The sequence below is a fragment of the Cherax quadricarinatus genome, chromosome 1 (assembly GCF_038502225.1).
Source record: "Cherax quadricarinatus isolate ZL_2023a chromosome 1, ASM3850222v1, whole genome shotgun sequence".
NCBI lineage: Eukaryota > Metazoa > Arthropoda > Malacostraca > Decapoda > Parastacidae > Cherax > Cherax quadricarinatus.
Window position 1 is genome coordinate 102,193,435 of NC_091292.1, and position 23,140 is coordinate 102,216,574.

The window sequence follows — 23,140 nt, forward strand, 5'->3', positions numbered from 1 at the left end:
ATCCCTTTGTTGCATAATCCCAACCCCAGAAAGGTATCTCTTTGTTGCATAATCCCAACCCCCGAAAGGTATCCCCTTGTTGCATAACCCCAGCCTCCGAAAGGTATCCCCTTGTTGCATAATCCCAACCCCAGAAAGGTATCCCCTTGTTGCATAATCCCAACCCCAGAAAGGTATCCATTTGTTGCATAATCCCAACCCCAGAAAGGTATCCCCTTGTTGCATAATCCCAACCCCAGAAAGGTATCCCCTTGTAGCACAACACCCCCCTGTACCTCGGTGCCCACAACTACAAAGGTGCAGAATACGGCGTAAATTTGTAATGGAAATATTAGCAATGAAGAAATTAAACAAACCAGAAGAGGCATTTACAAATCCATATGGAAGCTAATATTCCGATTTCTTCAATAAAAATAATTAATTAGAACATACACAGGACAAATGTGTTTCAAATCTTCCAGTAAAAACACCATTTTTAAAGCTAAACTGAAGAGGGATACTATATTTGTAGATGAATGGTTCAGAGAACCGACATGTTGATAAATTAGACACATATGCAACTCTTGGGTATCTTTATTGAGGAAACGTTTCGCCACTATAGTTATGTAACTATTATAACCAAAGCTAAGCGGTAAACTCACCAGGGTCATGTTATTATCTAGGAGACCAATATATTAAGATAACCAACACAACACTTCAAGCATCTGAGTTTTAATTATCAAGTTATAGGAGTTTAAGGGTTGAAGTTAAATTGTGTTGCAGAGGTGTAAGCTTCACTCAAGACCTCTGCAACACTATTATCCTCAATGATTTAAGTTGTACCATGAATTAAGTAAAGATCCTGGACTTCACCTTACGAAAGCAAAGCAAATGTGATAGTAATTATGGACAAGGTAGATTATAGGGGGAAAATAACATATTAGAAAACGGGAACTGACGCCCCTCTTAAGTTACTTCACAGAAACCAGTTTAATTTATAAAAATTGGCAAATTAACTTACACAGCTTAAAATGTAGGAAAGTTTTCTTTGAGGGGGAACCCATAACTACTGAAAGTTGAAAGCCGATCAGAAGATGCATTCTCCAGGTACTGCACAGAATCCAACAAGACTTGTATACCCGGAGAGGGTTTCGGGGGGTCAACGCCCCCGTCATACTCTCCATCCATTCCACATGATGCATCAACCGTAAACCATTGATGCCGTTCACTCTCATTGCATTTTTAATCAGGGGAAAGCGCTAAACACGCATGGACCATATAGCACTTATGTAATGGGAAGCATTCAGCTCCTGGACGTCATGTCCCCCGAGCTGCTATAAGACAAGATTTCCTTGGATTTTCAACCCGGAAACTTAGTCATCAAAATAACCCAAGAAAGTGAGTGCGTCATCGAGGACTGAGTAAGTTTACTCAGGTATACACAAATACAGTTACATAGATTATCATACATAGCAGCATATGTGTAGACAACCTGGGATAACCCATAAAAGTCAGTGACTTATTTCCATTGTGGTCCTTCAAGCTTGTCCCCCCAGGATGCCACCCACACCAGTCACCTAACACCGAGGTGATTATTATAATAAAAAAGAAGCGCTAAACCACAAGGGTTAACACCGAGGTGAACAGGGACAGCAGATGTAAGCAGACACGCTCAGTATTTCTACCCATGTAGGGCATCGAACCACTGACACTCAACGTGTTTACCTGGAGTTTACCTGGAGAGAGTTCCGGGGGTCAACGCCCCCGCGGCCCGGTCTGTGACCAGGTTTCCTGGTGGATCAGAGCCTGATCAACCAGGCTGTTACTGCTGGCTGCACGCAAACCAACGTACGAGCCACAGCCCGGCTGATCAGGAACCGACTTTAGGTGCTTGTCCAGTGCCAGCTTGAAGACTGCCAGGGGTCTGTTGGTAATCCCCCTTATGTATGCTGGGAGGCAGTTGAACAGTCTCGGGCCCCTGACACTTATTGTATGGTCTCTTAACGTGCTAGTGACACTACATCAGCTACATCAGTGTGAGGTAAGAGCGTTCCCAACCAAGCCACGGGACACTCTATGGCGTTGTGACGTCACTAAAACCTCCAACAAAGCGCCAATATTTATAAATTTATGAAAAACCGACAAGTTGAAGATTGAGACACTTATGCAGCATATGGGAATCTTTATTCAGGAAACGTTTCGCCACACAGTGGCTTCATCAGTCCAATACAAAGAGGAAGGCGTAAGGAGAGGAGGAGAATGAGGTAATCAGTCCCTCAACCTGGGGTCGATGTGTTCAGTCCATCAATCTTGTAGAATGTACAGCATAGGGCCGTAGACGTGGCTTATATACTGTAGTGAGGTGACGTGAAGCAGGTGGAGGCGGGGTCATGGTGGTACCATCCACTAGTCGAAGTATGTACCACCATGACCCCGCCTCCACCTGCTTCACGTCACCTCACTACAGTATATAAGCCACGTCTACGGCCCTATGCTGTACATTCTACAAGATTGATGGACTGAACACATCGACCCCAGGTTGAGGGACTGATTACCTCATTCTCCTCCTCTCCTTACGTCTTCCTCTTTGTATTGGACTGATGAAGCCACTCTGTGGCGAAACGTTTCCTGAATAAAGATTCCCATATGCTGCATAAGTGTCTCAATCATAAACCACCTTATTTTACAACACAATTTATCACAACGAGGCAGAAGCCTGCATAACACACTCTGTGTAACACTGTGTAACACACTCTGTGTAACACACTCTGTGTAACACACTCTGTGTAACACACTCTGCGTAACACACTCTGTTTAAGGAAGCATAATCCAGTTATGTATTGCAAAATATTACTATACATTTGGAGAATAAAAGCATCACTGCAGCTACAGACGCCATTAACAACACCAGTCTTCTCCTAAGCAGGATACGCTGTTAGTTTAAGTTAGTTTAATATGTTTATTATGCACACCATACCCATCCTGTGGGCGGTAGTCAAAAGATTACAAAGGTACATAATGGGTCCAGGGACTGGACCCCAAAGTTATGATATAGCTGAACTAGTTACAAAGGTAATGAACTCCAGGTAGATCTGGTCACAATCATGGCAAGTTACAGAGGTAATGAATCAGCCTATACGCTGGTGTGGAAATTTTGAAGTCGCCCAGAGGAGGCTTTCTAAAGTTATCTCACAGAAGCCGTGTTTTGTAATGGACTGTATAAAATTAGGCAGAGGACACCTTCACCAGTCAATTGTTACACGAATCTTTTATCTAGTAATAGTTGACCAGCGTTGAAAATTTGAAACCGATAGGATGAGGCATTCTGGAGTTATAAAGGAACGTCTTGAAGGAAGTTAATGTTAGAAGAGAACACTAACTTATACTGTGGCGGCTCTAACACTTTCTGAAGAATTTACTAAACTAGTGAAATATATAATATATATATATATATATATATATATATATATATATATATATATATATATATATATATATATATATATATATATATATATAATATAGGGAGGTACCACCTCTAGAACTGTTATAGGGACCCTCATCCTCAGAGAAAAGAATAAACTTGCTTCAGGGAAAACTCAAGATTCTCCCTGAAGCTGTTTGAGAATTTTCTCCTACCACCCCCTATATTATATATATATATACATTTTATTTAAAGACAAAATACATTGACAAAACATTCACAAAAATATGATACAAAGTGAAACAACAGGTAACTCAGAGCTACATCTCGAATACTTCGTCCAGCTCCCCGGCGGTGCGCCGCGTGCCCAGAATGCTGCAGGCATTTCCTCTCTGGATCGCAACACTCAGTCTCTGAAAGAGGAAGCTGGTCGCCCTGTGGTCCTTGGTTTCTATGATGAGCTTTTCACCTAGCTCTTTGAGGAACTTTAGAGCACACTTGCCCCATGCTCCAAGGGTCTCCGACCCTGTTGGAATGAAGTTATAGCAAGGGGGAAGGTCTTCATATTTGCGGATCTTCTGAGTCTCCCTGTGGCTGGCAGCTCCACCCCCTTCCACTACGGAGTATGGCAAGTAGGTGTCTGCCAATGTGGCGGCACATGTGTAGTCCCAGGCAATCTGCTTTCCATCCTTCCAAGGTAGCATAGTGGCTCCATCAGGACGCTTTAGACTTCCGTCAGACCTCTGCACTTGGGGTTCCCGTTGAGCTGGGCAACGGGCTGTGGCGAGGCTTCTCTTTATGATGTCATTGACCTCCTCATGCCTGGCATACTTCCCTTCTGCTGTGTGACACACGAGACCATGAAGTCCGAATTGATCAGCTGTCGCCCTGCCGCAAATACACCTATGTTCGGTGAGGATGGGGGCGGCTAGGCGAAGAGCAACACCAATCCGAATGGCCTGTGGGTCTAGTCGAGTGCCCAAGGAGGAATTGGGAACAGCAAACAGGAAATCTCCTGAGTGTGGTGCCTTCACTGCCAGGAGACGAGCTTTGTCCTTTCCTGAGGCGTTGGAGAGCATTGTGTTGGCGATTTTTTCCATGATCGGTTTGTCCCAGTGGGACTGTTTGTGTTCTTTGGGAGGAGCTGGTCTACTGGAGGAATCTGTAAGGGTGTCCCACCGAATCGCTGCTTCAGTAAACCTGGGGTCTTGAGCTCCTACCATGTCTCTCAAGCGTTCGGGAACAATCTTCTTGACTAATGCACTGGAAGCCAAACTCGAAGACAGAAAAGCAGGTAAGGCAACATGCGTTGCTTTGCGCACCCCTATACCTCCCAGTCGTACTGGGAGGGTTGCCTGATCCCATTGCTGATCCTCTAGTGACAGGTTCAGTGCCTTCTTAAGGGTTGACCTCAGGTGTGCGTCATATTCGTCAAGTGTTGGGTTGTCAAAAGAGGGTGCACACCTGAGGAAGTAAGTGAGTCTTGGAATAGTAAGGCACCTTGTGAGGAGATACAGAGCATCATGGGCATCAAGATTGCTTATTCTCTCCTCCATTCTCATCAGGTCATTCAATTTGTCCTTGAGGACTGTGTCGATGGCCTGGTGACCCAGCGGTGCTCCCAAGAGGGTACTGTTGGACGGAGTGGTAGTTTATCTGGAGATCTGGAGAGAGTTCCGGGGGTCAACGCCCCCGCGGCCCGGTCTGTGACCAGGCCTCCTTAGGTCAGTGTCCCAGGATGCGACCCACACCAGTCGACTAACACCCAGGTACCCATTTTACTGATGGGGAACATAGACAACAGGTGGAAAGAAACACGTCCAATGTTTCTACTCTGGCTGGGAATCGAACCCAGGCCCTCACCGTGTGAAGCGAGAGCGTTAACCAGAGACTTCTGGGAGAATTCTTCGCACAGCATTGATTATTTCCTGGTTTGCTGTGATGATTTCACACTTGGAGGGATTGAGGATGAGTCACAAGTCTTCTCCCTGTGTTTTCACCAGTTGTAGGTCCCCTGCCAGGGACTCTTCAGTACCTGCCAGAGTGCCATCATCCAGGTACCAGATGTTGAGCTCGCTGCGTAGGCTGGAAGTTAGTTCTCTTACTGCCAAGCAGAAGAGAAGTGGAGCGAGTGGGTCACCCTGCTGAACACCTTCTGATGAGAGAATTTCATGTTCTCCAAACAAAAGAATTGAGGGTTTGCTGTAGCCGGCTGAAATGAATGGAAAAAGACTGGGGAAGCGATCCCGAACAGCTGGCAAGACAGCATCTCTCTTTACCATATTAAAGGCATTTCTAAAATCAAGTTTGACTATGGCCTTGTCTTCTGGTAGGTCCCTGATGTAGGCTCTTGCCGCATGAGCTGCAGCTTCACTGCCTTGAGGGACCCCAAAGCCCAGTTGGTGTGGCTGGAGTAAACTGGCAGCTTCTAGGCGAATGTTTCTTATTGCTGCTTTGGCAACGAGACGGCGAAGAGTGTTTCCAACCGCAATGGGTCTGATTCCCCCATCCTTCTTCTTCAAGGCACACAGTGAGGCTCCAAAAAAGGTTTAATTTCTTCTGGGATTCGCCCAGCCAGGCAGTTGTTGACGAAAGTTAACTCGGTGAGAAGAAGTGATGCAGATGCACCGAGTACTGGATTTACCATCTCCTTGAGGTGCTGAGGTCGAATTCCCGTGTAACCTCCTGCAGATCCTGCAGGAAATGACACAATCGCCTTATAGACTTCCGATTCAGGGAAAATTAATTGTTCAGTGATGGGGTCTTCCTCAGGGTTGTTGTTGATGGCTATGGTGTCCCTGGTTGGATGCTTGTCTCTTAGTGCTTGGGCTGTGGTCTTATCTTTGGGGGCTACAGTGTCGTCACTTGTAATTATTCTTATTTAAAATTCTCAACAATCCTCCAGGAAAAAACTCAATTAATGTGTTTAGAAAACTTGATAAAAATCTATAAAATTGGCAAATTCGCTCAAAGACAAAACTCAATAAATACTCCAAGTTTACACACACACACACACACACACACACACACACACACACACACACACACACACACACACACACACACTGGAGGACAGGTAGGATAAGGGGGGACATGATAACGACATACAAAATACCGAGAGAATTTGACAAGGCGGATAGGAACAATGTTTGAGAGATGTGACACAGCAGCAAGGAGACAACTGGAAGTTAAAGGCTTAGACGAGTCATAGGGATGTTAGGAAGTATTTCTTCAGTAACAATTGTCGGGAAGTGGAACAACGTGAAGAGTGATGTAGTGAAGGCAGGATTCATACATAGCTTTAAGAAGAGAAACGACAATGTTCATGGAGCAAGAAGAGAGTGGATCCAGTAGCGACCAGTGAAGAGGCGGTGCCAGGAGCTATCAACCAACCCCTGCAACCATAACTAGGCGAGTACAACTAAGTACACACATAAACAGACACACACATCAATTACGATAATTTTAAGCTGTACAGAAAAAAAATCACATCAACATTTGCAGGCACAAACACTAAACTTAATGAGCACTAACCTGGCTGTAAGATACATCAGATATTAAATACTGAAGCCATTGGAAAAAATAAGATTCAAATATATTTAACGCGACATAACTGGAATCAGAATGTCACAGTGTTTTATATACAGTTAAGAGATGTGCAACAATCTACACACCTCAAATAAATAACAAAAAGGCACAATACCGTGACTGGAACGATACACAAATAACCCGCACATATTATTATTATTATTATTATAATCAAGGGGGAAGCGCTAAACCCGTAGGATTATACAGCGCCCAGGGGGGGATGTGGAAGGCATTCAGGCTTAATTCGGGGAACTGGAGCACAGATTCAATTCCCTAAATCAAGAGCCCCTCACCAACATCAAGGAACCTTCCATGAGGGGAACCCGCACATAAAAGAGAGAAGCTTACGACGACGTTTCGGTCCGACTTGGACCATTGACAAAGTCACACTAACAGAGGAACGAACGAACGAACGAAAGTTCAGGTAAGATCCCAAATGGGATGAGCGGGGAAGACGGGACAGACGAAGAATAGTGCTGGAGAGGAGTGTTCTTAGTCGTAGAAATAGAGCCAGGGCTTAACCCAGCAGCAAAGGCGATCGTGGGACAGATATTGAAAAGAGAAATTCCGGTTCTTCTGTTGGGACTCCGGTGGGGTGAGCTGGGAGTAAGGGACTTGCGACCTTTTGAGCTAGAGAGGAGTGCAGAACTGAGTCATGTCTTAACCCAAAAAAGCTAAGGCGAACGTGGGTCAGAGAATGGTACCTGTCTTAGAAGGTACCTGTCAGCGGATCCAAGGTTATTTGTAAGTAGGGTTAGGAGCAGGATCATGCAAGGAGTAGAAAAGGTTGTGTTGGTTTGTGGGTCTGCGAATGTCTTCGTCAAGGAGAGAGGTCCAGTAGTCATGTCGTGTCTCAAGTTTGTCTATCTGTCTGTCACTGAGCCTCTTCCAGTACAGATTCAGCGCAGGGACGTCTAACTGGGCATGGAGAGACTCGCTTGTGGCGAAGTCCTCCCATCTGACATCAAGCACCCAGCGCAGCGCCTTGTTCTGGACACGCTGCAGTTTAAGTAAGTTTGTTTTTGCTGCAAGAGAGAGGGCTAGAGGAGAGTAAGTTATCAGAGGACGTATTAGGGATTTGTAGAGGTGTAGTTTGGTGCGTTGAGAGGCATGTTTCAGCTTGTAGAGGCCCGCAAGGGCCTTACTAGCTATTGCATGCCTTGAGTGAATGTGTCCGTGTAAACGAAGAAGGTAGTCAAGATTAACGCCAAGGACAGTGACAGATTGTGTGATAGGGAAGTAAGTGCGGGTGTCAGCTGTTCTGAGTTCGACAGGTAATGGAGGATCACGTTTCCTGTAGTTAAAATACGTAATGCTGGATTTTGCTGCATTGGTTTTGATCCTCCATTTTTGTTCCCAGATGGCTATCCTGTCAACCTCATTTTGTGTTTTGTGTGTGAGTGTATCTATATTGGCATGAGTGATAAGTTGTGTAATGTCGTCTGCATAGGCTAGTGTGATGGAGTTGTGGTATATAGGTGTTGGAATATCGTTAGTGTATAAAATGTAGAGGGTAGGGGAAAGGACAGATCCCTGGGGTACTCCAGCATTTAGTGTGAAGTAGTCAGAGTAACAGCCTTGGAATTTGATTCTCATGGTACGGCCGTCTAGGAAGTTGCAGAGGAGTTTACGAGTATTGAGAGGCAGGTTGAAGTTAGTGCAGAGTTTGTACTTGAGCCCCTCGTGCCACACAGTGTCAAAAGCTTTTTCAACGTCTTTTGCAACCAGGGCTGTCCTGTTTCTTTGTTTTGTGTTTATGTGGATGTAGTTGAGAATGATGTTAATGGCATCCTGTGTGGATCTGTGTGTTCTGAAGCCAAACTGGCCATCTGAAAGTAGAGAATTATGTTCCAGGTATCTGCGAAGGCGATGATTAATGAGTTTTTCAAAGAGTTTTCCTAAAGTTTCGAGGAGGCTGATAGGGCGATAGTTTCTAGGGTCAGAGTGGTCTTTATTGGGTTTAGGAAGGAGGATAGCAGTAGCAGCTTTGAAGAGGGAAGGGAAGTATCCAGAGGCAAGGGAGGCATTGAGGAGGTTTGTGTAGGCAGTAATGATAGAGTCAGGAAGGTGTTTCAGGATAATATGGTTTAGGCCAGAGGCACCAGGAGCCTTTGGAGGAAGGTGTCTGAGGAGAGTTTTAATGTCTGTGTTGGTGAAAGGAGTGTCGAGTTCTTGGGAGGAGGTAAGAGTGTCTAGATGTATGTGGCTGTCTGGTGTTGTTTCTTGTGTGTGTGCAGTGTTCCAGTGTTCTATGTTCTGAATGTGTTGAATAACGTTAGGGTGAGGTGGGTGAGCGTGGAAGATGTTCTCCCAGATGTGTTTGAAGATGTTGGTAGCAGCCTGTGGGTCTGAGATGTGTGTGTTGTTGTGGGTGATGTGTTTGAATTTGTTGGTGGGAGTAGTGCCTCTGATTTTTTTGATAAAGTTCCAGAAGGCTTTAGTGTTTTTAACACGCTGCCTGTCCGCTTGTTGTATTAGTCGTGACCAGTGATTGTTGTGGTCTTGGTCTAGGCTGTGTAAAATGTTGTTTCTAAGGTAAGTGAGATCTAATCGGACTTGATTAAATCTATGTGTGTTGTAGAGGAAGCGGTTGTGGTAGCAGATAATTAGTCTTCTTGTTCTGAGTGACGGTTTGAAGGAATAACGAGTGGTGTGAGTTTTCTTTGGTATTGCGATGTTGGCTGCTTGTGTAATGGTGTCCTGGATGAGATCAAGTTGAGTATCGATGTCAGAGATAGGTTTGTTGTTGTAGTCATAGGTGAGGTTAATATTGTCTATGTGTTGTTTGAAAGCATCCCAGTCAGCGTTCTTGTAGGAGAATGAAGGTGTGGTTGAAATGAGGATAGGGTTGGAGGAGATGTGTAAGATGACTGGGATGTGATCAGAGCCTGTAATAGGGCCAGGTGAGATGTAATATTGAAAAAGAGAGCTGGCTCGGTTTGCCAGAATGATGTCTGGTTTGCCTTGGCCCGTGTGGTTGAAGAAGGTATTGAAGTCTGGGCCAAGATGAATTAGGTGTTTATGGTTTGTGAAGTTGAGTAATTGGTGACCAAGTTGGTTGTTACTGGTGTGATGAAAGGCAGTGTGTTTGGCATTCATGTCAGCTAGTAGGTAAGTTGGTGTGTTGGTGTAGTTGAAGACTAAGGAGAGGTCGTGTATGTTGAGAGTAGTGTTTGGGCGAGCATAGGTGGTGAAAAAGATAAAGGGACCAAGGTGGGTGTGTATTCTGACCGCAAGACAGTGTTGGTGAATAAAAGGGATTGGGAGAAATTCATGTTTTATGTTGGAATTGACAAGGATGGCAACCCCATCGTGGGGATCATAGGGGGACTGTAGTGCAGTATAACCATAATGGCGGATACATTGAGGGGCTTTGAGGCAGGTACTGTTTAGCAAAACAATATCTGGCCTCTCTGCTTCAAGGAGCTCGGCCAGTAGGTGTCTAATTGTAAAGTAAGAACGTACGTTGAACTGAATCGCCTTAAACGTGATTTAATGGTTTCGTCTTAGCAAAGTTAATGTCGGGGGAGGAGTTTGGATTAAAGCCCGTGATAGTGGTGCCATCAGTGGATGTGTGTTTGTAGGTGCTACGGACCCGTTTCCTGGAGGGGGAGGAAGAGATGGATCTGTTTTTATGTTCTTTGGTCTGTCCGTTAGAAGTTGGGGTAGGTTTAGGTTTGAGTGGATTTTGTCTGGAGGAGGTGGAGTTGGACCTGGATGAGGTTTTGGTTGTGGTGGAGTGGGCGAAGGTGGATGCAGAGGAAGTGGAAGTTTTGGTGAGCTGTGAGGAAGTGGAAGCTTTGGAAGGGGATGAAGTGGGTAAGGAAGTGGGGGGAGGGGTGGTCGTAGCAGTAGCAGTAGGGGTGTTGGTGGGAGGTGTAGAAGTAGTGAAGAGAGGTAGTGGAGGAGGAGAGCTGGTGGGAGTAGGAAGTGGGGGGGTGGGAGAGAGGAAGGAGGGAGAGGTTGTAGGAGGCTTGGAAGAGAAGCAGGAAGGAGGGATAATTAAAGAGGGAAGATTGTTAGCAGACAAGATTAGGTTAAGGACATGTGAGTAGTCTGATTGGTAAGCTTGTGAGATTACCATCGCAGAGTGGGCAGCAGTGGCAAGTTGACAGTTAGTTTTGTAGTCTAGTGTGGGTGTAGAAGGAGAAGTGCTTGTAGTCTGTGTGTTGGTGTTTGATGTGTGTAGAGTAGAAGAGGTAGACCAAGTGCGTGGGGAGGCCCAGGCATTGGGGGTAGGGGAGGGAGGTGTGGAAGGGGAGGGAGGTAAGGAAGGGGAGGGAGGAGCAGGGAAGGGGTTGGGGAGGGAGGGAGGTTGGTTTGCTCTGAGGGAGGAGAGAATGTGCTTTCTAGAAGGGCAGGAATTTGCAACTGCAGTGTGTGACCCGCCGCAGTTAGAACATTTAAGGGGCAGGTTGCAAGTATTCCAGAAGTGGCCAGTTGCTGAACATCTGGAGCAGACTTGTGTAGATGTGCATGTGTTTTTGTCGTGGCCGAATTTGTAGCATTTAAGACATTGTGTGATTGGGTGGAAGTTCGGAGTGAAGAGAGCGTTTGGAGGAATGCGGATGGTCTTGGCAAAGATTCCTTGACTGAAGAGTGTAGAGGCGTCAGCAGGAGTAGAACAGCGTATTTTGAGAATGGTAGAGTTTTCTGGTCTGTAAATATCGTCAACAGAGACTTTGTTCTTAGTACTGATATCTTTTATTAAGTCTTCTTTGTCTGTGTCATAGGCTGTCAGGAGAGAGTAGTCTACGTGTTTAGCAATGACTGTGCTTTTGGCACGGTGCTCAGGAGTCCAAATAATGGTGAAGCCTGCGTTGAGAAGTTTTTGTCTGGTATCGCTTGAGGTGTACGCTTCGTAGGAATGTTTGTCAAGAAGGAGTTTGAAGCCTGAGTTGGTTTTGAAGACTTTAAGTTGAGGTGCACCAGTGATCTGATATAATAAATTTTCCGGACAGATAGTGGCATCAGGATTAGAAAATTTGAGGTTTAGCGAGAAGGAATTGGATTTAGTAGAAGCAGAAACAAGTGTGGGAGGTTGGGGGAGAGTGGAAGGGGGGTGGGAGGTGGAAGGCAACGAAGGCATCGTCTAATTACGAAAAGATGTAATTGGAGGTGACAATCGGCCAAAAAGTGAGAGTACTCAGGAGGAGCAGGACGGCTATATATAGGCAGGAAGAGGTGGAGGTAGTAGTAGTGGTAGTAGTAGTAGTAGTAGTAGTACAAGAATTGTATATAATACCGACAGGATGAAATGACACATGCACAACACCCGGGCATCCCCACCGTAGACGTTTCGCCATCCAGCCAGCCACTGGATGGCGAAACGTCCACAACAAAGACAACCAGACGCCGCACATGTTAGTCTCTCCCGTTGTTGAATTACGAGATTTTATTGAACGTTTGAAGCTAAGCCGCTGAGGATTTTGCTAGTTATCATCTGAACCATTCCAGGATGATGCGCATGTTTCAGCAATTGTGGTTACTGGGTACCTGCATGTGCTTGTAATGGTGCCAGGTGAACACCTGGGGCGAGGTGAACACCTGAGGCGAGGTGAACACCTGGGGCGAGGTGAACACCTGGTGCGAGGTGAACACCTGGGGCGAGGTGAACACCTGGGGCGAGGTGAACACCTGGGGCGAGGTGAACACCTGGGGCGAGGTGAACACCTGGGGCGAGGTGAACACCTGGGGCGAGGTGAACACCTGGGGCGAAGTAAACACCTGGGGCGAAGTAAACACCTGGGGCGAGGTGAACACCTGGGGCGAAGTAAACACCTGGGGCGAGGTAAACACCTGGTGCAAGACAAACACCTGTTGCGAGACAAACACCTGTTGCGAGGCCAACACTTGGTGCGAGGACAACACCTGCTGCGAGACGAACACCTAGTGCTAGACAAACACCTGATGCTAGACAAACACCTGGTGCGAGGCCAACACCTGGTGCGAGGGAGTCTTCCCACACTCATCCACATTTTAACATTGTATGTGACATTCTCAGAAGCATTTTAGTAAGGAAAAAACTCTTGGTCCCTCTACATAGAAAGGCAATTTTTGTAGTATTTATTATAAGTTATTATAATCACCAGAATGAACTCAGTATGACTGCCATATCCACGAGCACTAAAGCCGTACGGGTTATATATAGCCCTTGGAATGAGGGTAGGGTAATCAGGCTTAACCAGAGAAAGGGGAGGGTAGTTCCAATTCATTGGATGAAGAGCAACTTCCCTCTGCAAGGGAAGGCGACCCACATCAACACATATTTCAAGATAAAAAGAGATGTATTTAATAACGACGTACCCAAAGTATCTAAAACCAAAATCATGGTGTATAGCATCAATGTGACGCGTTTCCAATATTTGGGTAACTTTGTTGCCTCCTGTTCCACCTGTATGCGACTGAAGAAACCTGTTATTCAGGCGAAACTGTTCGGCAAGAAAAATACCCAAATGCGGCCAGCAGTAATAGCCTGGTTGATCAAACCCTGATCCACCACGAGGCATGGTGACGGACCGGGCCGCGGGGGCGTTGACCCCCGAAACCACATCCAGGTATACTACAGGTAAGTGTTGAAAATGTGTGATATTGATCATGAAAAATTGTTAGTATACTAACTAGCGAGGTAACGCTCTTAAACATTGTATTAGTCACGAGTGTTGGGAAAATGTTTGCAAACACAGGTGTTAGTCATAGGAGAACTCCCTAGAAGTTTTAACCATCTGACAGGTTTATTGGTCATCATGGTAAATAATTAACATGCATTCCAAGACGTGACTGAGCGTTGACAAGCGGTGTTATCACAAAGGTTTCTTGTTCTTGTCCAGACCAGAGCTTTGGTGAGATGGGTAAGGAAGAAGGATGGGTAAGGATAGAAATTTTGGAAAAGGGTGGGAGGGGGGAGTGAGGTAGGATATAAAAGGTAAGTGGAACAAATGGATAAGTGGACAAATATAGACTGGAAAGAGGCAGGTTTTTTTCGGTGTTCACTCTCTGTAATGTGCTTGTGTAGTATAACAGGAGAGACTATGTGATGGCAGGGTTTACTGTTTCCAGGAGGATTCTTGCTAAGACTTCGGAGATGGTGAAGCTGCCGTTGTTTTGTTTAATTGTATTCGAAACAGCGATCAGTGCTGATTCAAGGCACTTGCGTGTGCGGAAATTAGTTTCTTTGATCACTAATTGGGCGTCTCTGAATTTCATGAGATGATTGGTGGAATTTCGGTGTTGTACACAGGCGTTGTTTAAGTTGTCGTTCCTACATGCGTAAATGTGTTCATTGAGGCGGGTGTCGAGGTTTCTTGCTGTTTCACCTACGTAGATCTTGTCACAGCCTCCACAGGACCACGAACCAGTCAATGCAGGAGTTTACACTATACCCTGTGGAGGCTGTGACAAGATCTACGTCACAGCCTCCACAGGGTATAGTGTAAACTCCTATGCAGTCAATGCAGGAGTTTACACTATACCCTGTGGAGGCTGTGACAAGATCTAAGTCACAGCCTCCACAGGGTATAGTGTAAACTCCTATGCAGTCAATGCAGGAGTTTACACTATACCCTGTGGAGGCTGTGACAAGATCTACGTAGGTGAAACAGCAAGAAACCTCGACACCCGCCTCAATGAACACATTTACGCATGTAGGAACGACAACTTAAACAACGCCTGTGTACAACACCGAAATTCCACCAATCATCTCATGAAATTCAGAGACGCCCAATTAGTGATCAAAGAAACTAATTTCCGCACACGCAAGTGCCTTGAATCAGCACTGATCGCTGTTTCGAATACAATTAAACAAAACAACGGCAGCTTCACCATCTCCGAAGTCTTAGCAAGAATCCTCCTGAAAACAGTAAACCCTGCCATCACATAGTCTCTCCTGTTATACTACACAAGCACATTACAGAGAGTGAACACCGAAAAAAACCTGCCTCTTTCCAGTCTATATTTGTCCAACCTATTTTTATGTTACCCAAGTAATAGCTTTTATATCCTTTTACTCATGTACGAATTATTTGCTCTTCCATATTGTATTATTTTTTTTACTACTACTACCACTAGTGAACATCGAAATGGTACCTCACTAGTATTACACCTCACTCAAGAGCCTTTATATACCCTCTGTGTCCATGTATTGTTTGTAATGGCTTGATAAAGCTCCTGGAGAGCGAAACGTTGCCACAATAAATGTCACATTAGTTGCACTTGTGTCCTTTTACTTTACATTGTATTGAGTTTTCTTTTTTAGGGTGTCAAGGCGTACATTTATGGCAGTAATATCTTGTTGTATGTGTAAATCTGCCATTTTAACTCTGTCTCTCCTCACAAAGGTTTACAATATAGGCAAAATGAGGAATTAAACATGAAGGTACGCCAGTATGTTGCACAGGTTACCTGGACTGTACAAACTAGTGCATATAGATGTGATGGTAGACGTTGATTAGATTGGATCTTATCGTATCTTCTCCTAAAACTATGTATGGAACTTTTCTTCACCACCACTTCGAAGTCTGTTATCTATTCACTATATTTTTTACTGGTCATATTCTTTCAAAGTTCCCTTGGGAAACAAGTATTTTCTTTAGTCCTGGACGTGGACGAGCGCTCAGTTAAGCTGAACCAAACCTTGTGGCCAGTCATAATTTGTTTTCCATCCAGCAACAAGCCAGTATTTTAGCCGGAATTAGTATGGCTTTATTTATTCTGGTGTCCACAGTTCTGATAATTTATCTAATTCATTATACTAATGAATCTTTATCATGTCATATTCCCACATGTTAACTTTCAGAGAGGCAGAGGCAGTACGGATGAGTGTTGACTCCACACGTCTGTCCTCTCTGAAGGCAAGTATTTCAGTGGTTTTATTTACGTTACAGTTTTCCACATCTGAGACATTGATACATGTCGAAGGTGGCCTAATGTGTAGACGCGTCACTGACCACAGCTGTGTCGACACGTGCCGTCATCACATCTAGATAAACAGAGCATCAAACACATTACAACATATATATCAAAACCGACAACATGCAAATAGTTTCCCTTGTCAATACTTATACTAAATTAAAAGATATAAACCAGCAGTAGTTCACCATTCTCCATCAAGCTGTGCTAATATGCTATCTCGCCCCAGTGTTGTGGCCAGCAGGCAAGGCTACTGGCCAGCAGGCAAGGCTACTGGCCAGCAGGCAAGGCTACTGGCCCACTTGATCTATGATATAATCAAGAAGAAACTTGGAATTATAAATGCCTTTAGGAAAAGAAGTCTGCATAATTAAAACATGCGCCTTCGAGGGTGAATCACCTTATTGTGGTAGCTGGGGTTGTATCCCCTGACGCTGGAGTTACCTTGCTGTTGTGGCGAGTTTTGAGAGGCCCGAGTACCTGAGTAAGAATCCAGCATCACTTTTAGGCCTAAATAGTTGGGAGATTTTCCCTTCAGTCAAAATTTGCTATGAATTTGAGCTTTTACTCAAAATCAATTATAAATATAGTTAGGAGTGTAATAAACACGATTTTTTTTTTTATTATAATCTACACGATAGCAGCAAACTGATATTAAAAAACAATGACGGGAGCAAGTATAGGAAACACACACACACATTATATATATATATATATATATATATATATAACACTGATCTCTGGCTGAAGGAGACTCGAACCTACGAACCTTGGAACAAGGTACGCAGTGCTATACCATTCTCACCACACTGGACCAATACCTTGGCGTCCAGCTTGCGCTAGACTTTGATCCAAGGCAGCCAGCTTTCAGCTTGCTCTTGCGAATTCCTTGCATTGTTAAAATCTCTAGTAAGGCTGATGCATGCAGGGGATGAGATGAAAAGCTGTAAGCCTTCTCCCTGAAAGTTGGCCGCCTTGGATCAAACGTCTAGCGCAAGCTGGACGCCAAGGTATTGGTACAGAGTGGTGAGAATGGTATAGCACTGCGTACCTTGTTCCAAAGTTCGAGTCTCCTTCAGCCAGAGATCAATGTTTGTGTATATTTCGCCTGATCTTGCGAATTCCTTGCATATATATATATATATATATATATATATATATATATATATATATATATATATATATATATATATATATATAAGCAATGTTAATGTGAGAGCTGATGAACTGGGAAGAAGAGGGGGCACAGGAAGAGACAGACTGTGGATTTAAAGACACATTATCGTGGAGTATTAATAAAAGGTAATAATCAGAAGGACGTGTTCAGCGAGAGTTACTTCAGGGAATAATGAATCTGTGGAGCATTACAATAAATCTGCATTAAAACAACCTTATGGTTATGGTAATATTGGTGAAAATATAATAGAGAGGGTGGTGGCCGGGGTCAGGTTAAGTACTGCCTGTTTGATCTTGTGGTAAAATCTAACGAGTTAATAAAAATGTGGCCTCTCCTTACCTTATGTAACAGTTGTTTCTACTAAACGTAACAATACGTTGGGTGTCTCCCAGAGATACTTGTTGTCAAGCTACGGTAGTGGACAGTGATGGTCCCAGTAGACAGTGATGCCCTGCTAGACAGTACCTAGTGTCACTGGAGAGTGATGGCTTTGGTAGACAGTGATGGTGCCAGTGAGAGTGGTCCAGGTGGTGGTCCTGCTACAGTGAGGGTGTGAGAGTGGTCCAGGTGGTGGTCCTGCTACAGTGAGGGTGTGAGAGTGGTCCAGGTGGTGGTCCTGCTACAGTGAGGGTGTGAGAGTGGTCCAGGTGGTGGTCCTGCTACAGTGAGGGTTTGAGAGTGGTCCAGGTGGTGGTCCTGCTACAGTGAAGGTGTGAGAGTGGTCCAGGTGGTGGTCCTGCTACAGAGCCACACTGACCTGTAGCAAGCAACAACCATCTGTCATATAGCAGCCCCTCACTCCCTCCCTCCCTCCCTCCCTCATCCCCCTTCCTCCCTCACCCCCACTCCCTCCCTCACCCCCACTCCCTCCCTCACCCCCACTCCCTCCCTCACCCCCTCCCTCCCTCACCCCCACTCCCTCCCTCACCCCCACTCCCTCCCTCACCCCCCACTCCCTCCCTCACCCCCACTCCCTCCCTCACCCCCACTCCCTCCCTCACCCCCACCCCCTCCCTCACCCCCCACATCACCACCAACATGCGCACTCTCCTCAACACGTTTTAATTCCATAAGTTAATTTTGACACCCAAACCGGTACATGCAATAAAATAATACATAGCATTAGAGGGGAGTTAAATACATAATATTATAACGTGTAAAAGAACTACGGTTTGACTTTCATTTGGTAAACAGTTTACAATAACTACAGCTGCATACATAACTCGTTACAACTGTAACCAAATAAAAACATGTAAATAGTATATGTACCTCTGTAATGTTGAGGTACAGTCCTTAGACCCATTATGTACCTCTGTAATGTTGAGGTACAGTCCTTAAACCCATTATGACCCATTATGTACCCATTATGTACCTCTGTAATGTTGAGGTACAGTCCTTAGACCCATTATGTACCTCTGTAATGTTGAGGTACAGCCCTTAGACCCATTATGTACCTCTGTAATGTTGAGGTACAGTCCTTAGACCCATTATGTACCTCTGTAATGTTGAGGTACAGTCCAGTCCTTAGACCCATTATGACCTCTGTAATGTTGAGGTACAGTCCCTGGACCCATTATACAGCCCTTAGACCCATTATGTAGGTACAGTCCTTAGACCCATTATGTACCTCTGTAATGTTGAGGTACAGTCCTTAGACCCATTATGTACCTCTGTAATGTTGAGGTACAGCCCTTAGACCCATTATGTACCTCTGTAATGTTGAGGTACAGCCCTTAGACCCATTATGTACCTCTGTAATGTTGAGGTACAGTCCTTAGACCCATTATGTACCTCTGTAATGTTGAGGTACAGTCCTTAGACCCATTATGTACCTCTGTAATGTTGAGGTACAGTCCTTAAACCCATTATGTATCTCTGTAATGTTGAGGTACAGTCCCTGGACCCATTATTTACCTCTGTAATGCTGAGGTACAGTCCTTAGACCCATTATGTACCCCTGTAATGTTGAGGTACAGTCCCTGGACCTATTATGTACCTCTGTAATGTTGAGGTACAGTCCTTAGACCTATTATGTACCTCTGTAATGTTGAGGTACAATCCTTAGACCCATTATGTACCCCTGTAATGCTGAGCTACAGTCCCTGGACCCATTATGTACCTCTGTAATCTTCCAACTACCGTCCACACTATGGCTATGGGGTACATAATAAAAGTATTATACTCACAACTAAGCCAGGCATTAATTAACCCTCGGCCCACGGGGACAAAAATGAAAGAACGGGTATTGTGGAGAGAACCAACACGTAGTTTTTAGCAAGCCGCTAACCAGACTGAGAGTCGAAGATCAAAATGATTTTTTTATGAGAGAGCTACAAAATTTGGTTAACACAAGCCTATCCGATGTTATCCTGACGCCAAATGACTTCGAACAGGCGATAAATGACATGCCCATGCACTCTGCCCCAGGGCCAGACTCATGGAACTCTGTGTTCATCAAGAACTGCAAGAAGCCCCTATCACGAGCCTTTTCCATCCTATGGAGAGGGAGCATGGACACGGGGGTCGTCCCACAGTTACTAAAAACAACAGACATAGCCCCACCACACAAAGGGGGCAGTAAAGCAACAGCAAAGAACTACAGACCGATAGCACTAACATCCCATATCATAAAAATCTTTGAAAGGGTCCTAAGAAGCAAGATCACCACCCATCTAGAAACCCATCAGTTACACAACCCAGGGCAACATGGGTTTAGAACAGGTCGCTCCTGTCTGTCTCAACTATTGGATCACTACGACAAGGTCCTAGATGCACTAGAAGACAAAAAGAATGCAGATGTAATATATACAGACTTTGCAAAAGCCTTCGACAAGTGTGACCATGGCGTAACAGCGCACAAAATGCGTGCTAAAGGAATAACAGGAAAAGTCGGTCGATGGATCTATAATTTCCTCACTAACAGAACACAGAGAGTAGTCGTCAACAGAGTAAAGTCCGAGGCAGCTACGGTGAAAAGCTCTGTTCCACAAGGCACAGTACTCGCTCCCATCTTGTTCCTCATCCTCATATCCGACATAGACAAGGATGTCAGCCACAGCACCGTGTCTTCCTTTGCAGATGACACCCGAATCTGCACGACAGTGTCTTCCATTGCAGACACTGCAAGGCTCCAGGCGGACATCAACCAAATCTTTCAGTGGGCTGCAGAAAACAATATGAAGTTCAACGATGAGAAATTTCAATTACTCAGATATGGTAAACACGAGGAAATTAAATCTTCATCAGAGTACAAAACAAATTCTGGCCACAAAATAGAGCGAAACACCAACGTCAAAGACCTGGGAGTGATCATGTCGGAGGATCACACCTTCAAGGACCATAACATTGTATCAATCGCATCTGCTAGAAAAATGACAGGATGGATAATGAGAACCTTCAAAACTACGGAGGCCAAGCCCATGATGACACTCTTCAGGTCACTTGTTTTATCTAGGCTGGAATATTGCTGCACACTAACAGCACCTTTCAAGGCAGGTGAAATTGCTGACCTAGAAAATGTACAGAGAACCTTCACCGCGCATAACGGAGATAAAACACCTCAATTACTGGGAGCGCTTGAGGTTCCTGAACCTGTATTCCCTGGAACGCAGGCGGGAGAGATACATGATTATATACACCTGGAAAATCCTAGAGGGACTAGTACCGAACTTGCACACGAAAATCACTCACTTCGAAAGCAAAAGAATTGGCAGACGATGCAACATCCCCCCAATGAAAAGCAGGGGTGTCACTAGCACGTTAAGAGACCATACAATAAGTGTCAGGGGCCCGAGACTGTTCAACTGCCTCCCAGCATACATAAGGGGGATTACCAACAGACCCCTGGCAGTCTTCAAGCTGGCACTGGACAAGCACCTAAAGTCAGTTCCTGATCAGCCGGGCTGTGGCTCGTACGTTGGTTTGCGTGCAGCCAGCAGCAACAGCCTGGTTGATCAGGCTCTGATCCACCAGGAGGCCTGGTCACAGACCGGGCCGCGGGGGCGTTGACCCCCGGAACTCTCTCCAGGTAAACTCCAGGTAGCTTTATGAACAGGTATGACAGGGCTAATCACGCTAGGAAAGAGTAAATCCGGTAACGGCTAGTTTAAAGCAGAGCCAGGAGCTGTGATTCAACCCATGCAACTACAAATAGGGAAGGTCAAGTGCATACTAGGTCAACAGTCTTAAAGTAACCATAGTTGTGTATTGTTAGCAAGTATAACTGTGTACTGTTAGCAAGTATAACTGTGTATTGTTAGCAAGTATAACTGTGTACTGTTAGCAAGTATAACTGTGTATTGTTAGCAAGTATAACTGTGTACTGTTAGCAAGTATAACTGTGTATTGTTAGCAAGTATAACTGTGTACTGTTAGCAAGTATAACTGTGTATTGTTAGCAAGTATAACTGTGTACTGTTAGCAAGTATAACTGTGTACTCTTAGCAAGTATAACTGTGTATTGTTAGCAAGTATAACTGTGTACTGTTAGCAAGTATAACTGTGTATTGTTAGCAAGTATAACTGTGTACTGTTAGCAAGTATAACTGTGTATTGTTAGCAAGTATAACTGTGTATTGTTAGCAAGTATAACTGTGTATTGTTAGCAAGTATAACTGTGTATTGTTAGCAAGTATAACTGTGTATTGTTAGCAAGTATAACTGTGTACTGTTAGCAAGTATAACTGTGTACTGTTAGCAAGTATAACTGTTAGCAAGTATTGTGTAGCAAGTATACTGTGTACTGTTAGCAAGTATAACTGTAGCAAGTATACTGTGTACTGTTAGCAAGTATAACTGTGTATTGTTAGCAAGTATAACTGTGTATTGTTAGCAAGTTATAAACTGTGTACTTTTAGCAAGTATAACTGTGTATTGTTAGCAAGTATAACTGTGCATTGTTGGCAAGTATAACTGTGTACTGTTAGCAAGTATAACTGTGTATTGTTGGCAAGTATAACTGTGTATTGTTGGCAAGTATAACTGTGTACTGTTAGCAAGTATAACTGTGTACTGTTAGTAAGTATAACTGTGTATTGTTAGCAAGTATAACTGTGTATTGTTAGCAAGTATAACTGTAGCAAGTATATTGTTAGCAAGTATAACTGTGTATTAGCAAGTATAAACTGTGTACTGTTAGTAAGTATAACTGTGTATTGTTAGCAAGTATAACTGTGTATTGTTAGCAAGTATAACTGTGTATTGTTAGCAAGTATAACTGTGTATTGTTACGGAGTATAACTGTGTATTGTTAGCAAGTATAACTGTGTATTGTTAGCAAGTATAACTGTGTATTGTTAGCAAGTATAACTGTGTAACTGTGTATTGTTAGCAAGTATTGTTAGCAAGTATAACTGTGTATTGTTAGCAAGTATAACTGTGTACTGTTAGCAAGTATAACTGTGTATTGTTAGCAAGTATAACTGTGTATTGTTAGCAAGTATAACTGTGTATTGTTAGCAAGTATAACTGTGTATTGTTAGCAAGTATAACTGTGTACTGTTAGCAAGTATAACTGTGTATTGTTAGCAAGTATAACTGTGTATTGTTAGCAAGTATAACTGTGTATTGTTAGCAAGTATAACTGTGTATTGTTAGCAAGTATAACTGTGTATTGTTAGCAAGTATAACTGTGTATTGTTAAGAAGTATACCTCTGCATTGTTAGGAAGTATACCTCTGTATTATAAAGAATCTGGTATTAATATTTTAAGAAGCGTGTGTATGGAAACATCAGTATAATAGGTACCTGGGTGTTAGTGGACTGATGTGGGTCGCATCCTGGGGACAAAACTGACCTAGTTTGCAGGAAATGCTCAGCATAACAAGCGGCTTTCTATATAGTAGTATGTCATTGATGTCAGCTATGGTCTGTATACCTTGTACATGTACTGGTAGAAATAAAGATATTATTATTATTATTATTATTATTATTATTATTATTATTATTATTATTATTATTATTATTAATAATAATAATAATACCATTCAAGGGGGTGGGGGTGCCTTTACTCTTGCGGGGAGTTCCTTGGATTAACGCTCAACATTTCCCATTTCCGAGGCGCTGTA

At 44.1% G+C, this 23,140-nt stretch overlaps 1 protein-coding gene across 7 annotated transcripts in view; it reads right to left on the reverse strand.

Annotated features, from left to right (window-relative positions):
* Positions 1-17,827, reverse strand: part of LOC138852748 (probable glutamate receptor) — a 51,383-nt gene extending 33,556 nt beyond the window's left edge. For all 7 annotated transcript variants that reach the window (XR_011392054.1, XM_070085389.1, XM_070085372.1 and 4 more), the window contains exons 1-2: positions 17,415-17,827; positions 16,299-16,378 (exon numbers count right to left, since the gene is read on the reverse strand). The gene's annotated coding sequence lies outside the window, so the exon portion shown is untranslated. The remainder of the gene's footprint in view (positions 1-16,298; positions 16,379-17,414) is intronic.
* Between the last annotated feature and the right edge of the window lie 5,313 nt (positions 17,828-23,140).